Source organism: Macaca nemestrina, unplaced genomic scaffold, assembly GCF_043159975.1.
Source record: "Macaca nemestrina isolate mMacNem1 unplaced genomic scaffold, mMacNem.hap1 Scaffold_92, whole genome shotgun sequence".
NCBI lineage: Eukaryota > Metazoa > Chordata > Mammalia > Primates > Cercopithecidae > Macaca > Macaca nemestrina.
Genome location: NW_027257883.1, coordinates 58,349 through 61,040, shown reverse-complemented (window position 1 = coordinate 61,040; position 2,692 = coordinate 58,349). Strand labels below are relative to the sequence as shown.

Sequence of the window (2,692 nt, the reverse complement as noted above, 5' to 3'; positions counted from 1 at the left end):
TGGGTTAGGTTTAGGGTTAGGGTTCGTGTTCGGGTTAGGGTTCAAGCCGTTCTCTTGCCTCAGCGTCCTGAGTAGCTGGGGTTATAGGCACCCACCACCATGCCCAGCTAATTTTTTTATTTTTGGTAGCGACAGGGTTTCACCATGTTTCCCAGGTTTCTCTCGAACTCCTGACATCAAGTAATCCACCTGCCTCCGCCTCCCAAAGTGCTGGGATTACAGGCATGAGCCACCGTGCCCAGCCTTCACTTTCTTCTCTGAGTCAGAGATCTCTAGCAAGATAGCCTTTTCACAACTTTTATTGCAACGGAAGTATTTCAGAACTTGTCAGGTTAAACTGTTAAGGGTACGTCTGTTTTTCTATGATACACTGAATTTAGGAATATATGACTCAGTAATGAAAGTTGATCTGGCATCACCCTTGGCATTTGAGTTCCTAAGTGGAGAAGGGTCTGTTTTTCTGGCATGATCATGTCTTACAGGAATGCAGCACCCCAAGAGGACCCTAGCAATTGGAGAATTTTGTTTACATGACACTAAACCCCAAATAACCTTAAATTCTAAATAAAAGTTCCAAGGGTAATTTGTATAAGGGTCTTGTTTTTTGTTTTTTGTTTTGAGATGGAGTCTCACTCTGTCACCCAGGCTGAAGTGCTGTGGCATGATCTTGGCTCACTGCTACCTCCACCTCCCGAGTTCAAGTGATTCTCCTGCCTTAGCCTCCAAAGTAACTGAAATTACAGGTGCCTGCCACTATGCCCAGCTAATTTTTTGTATTTTTAGTAGAGACCGAGTTTCACCATGTTGGCCAGGTTGGTCTCAAACTCCTGACCTCGTGATTTGCCCGTCCCAGCCTCCCAAAGGGCTGGGATTACAGGCGTGAGCCACTGTACCCAGCCAGTGCCTTGTTTTTAAAGAAAATAAATTATATGACAGGTTTGTTTCATATACATCTATATATATAAACTATACTCGTGAACATTTTACTCAACATTTAAAAATCTTTAAGACCTTTCAATACATAAATCTTACATAACAAAATCTAGCAAAAGTGTATAAAATCTAAACACATTTCTAAAAGAAAGGGTGAGGCTTTCAGGGTGGCTATGCTGTGTTGGATATGGGCAGTGTTCCATCTCTCTTGTGGTTCTGCTTATATGGCAGTTCCAGCTCACAAGAGCCCTCGGAGCCTGTCTGTTGGCCTGCATCCTGTGGCATTTGGCAAGTGAGATCTGTTTAATATAAGGTGTCCATAAAGCCAAGATTATGATATCTAAAAATAATCAACACTAATTCCCCAGAAATTTTGTCTTTTTTGACCAAGCCACTGGTGCAATGTGGAGTCACTGCATTATATGCAAAAAGAATAATGCCCTCACTCCAGAACTGACCCTTGGTGGTGACTCCCCCCTTTATTCTAGGAGATGTTAACATTAGCTATGGCAATGTAAAAACGGTGTTTCTGGACCTCCCGGGTTCACGCCATTCCCCTACCTCAGCCTCCCGAGTAGCTGGGACTACAGGCGCCCGCCACCTCGTCCGGCTGGTTTTTTTGTATTTTTTTAGTAGAGACGGGGTTTCACCGTGTTAGCCAGGATGGTCTCGATCTCCTGACCTCGTGATCCGCCCGTCTTGGCCTCCCAAAGTGCTAGGATTACAGGCTTGAGCCACCGCGCCTGGCCTTGCTCATTTCTTTTATAATAACTAAGTCATATAAATTGAGCTCACAAAAATATTTATATTAATAAAATTATAATTTATCATTTGTAATGTTTGAGTTTTTCTTGTACATTTTTATATAGCAAGAAAAACAGTTTTTACTGTTAAAAATGGTTTTTAAAAAATCAGAGCAAGCCTAAACCCCTTCATTTTATAAATACAATAACCTGAGGCTCTTCATTGCTGGTGACTCACACAGGCACACACTCAGCATTGCTGGATGTCAGCTCAGGATCCAGAATGCATTTGAACAATTCATGCTAAATTAATAAATGCACTTTAATATAGGCCCATATTAATCCCAAAATAACTAAACCTGTGGAATTTGTAAAATAAGATGTTTATGAATGAGGACATGGCATTTTGACTTAGTTCTGATTCCCACCTTTCTGAAAGCAGAATCTACAGTCTATTTTCCCATTGCTAGATTTCAGAGGAGAGCCTGGTGTCACTTACAGCAGACATTGCAGATGCCTCAGCATTTCGGATGAAGACGGTAAAGACCTTCTTTGTTTCAAAAAAACCTTTGTTTTCCAGGGGAGAAAACACAGGTTGGATCTAAACTCAATCCTCCTATTGAAATATTTTAATGACACTGAAAGAGGTTGTTGCATTTGGCAGGTGCAGGTGGAGCTGTGCAGTCCTGCACTGAAGGCCTGCAGTCCTGGCTTCTCAGTGGAGCTAGAGGAGAATTATATTAATGTGTTTGCACTACTTGCTCAATTGTAAAGCATAACAAATATATTTAAGGCATGTTTTTAAAATGAGAATAAAATAGTTTAACAATGTTTATACACCTATTTTAGTTATTACATTCTCTAATCTATTTTTATCCTCACAACCATGGAAGCGCTCCACCATCTCCATTTCAGAAAGTAGACAGTAACTGAACAACACTATCTTCTTTTAAAAAACATTTATTTCATTATGAAAGTTTATGGCTTATGTAATTAATACCTTTTTGTGGTCTGCA

The 2,692-nt window shown here is 40.6% G+C and overlaps 1 long non-coding RNA gene across 1 annotated transcript; it reads left to right on the top strand.

Moving 5' to 3' along the window:
- The first annotated feature begins 839 nt into the window (after positions 1-839).
- Positions 840-2,519, top strand: LOC139361665 (uncharacterized). The gene is made up of 2 exons (XR_011619247.1): positions 840-2,215; positions 2,341-2,519. It is a non-coding gene; the product is annotated as an uncharacterized lncRNA (long non-coding RNA).
- The last annotated feature ends 173 nt before the right edge of the window (positions 2,520-2,692 follow it).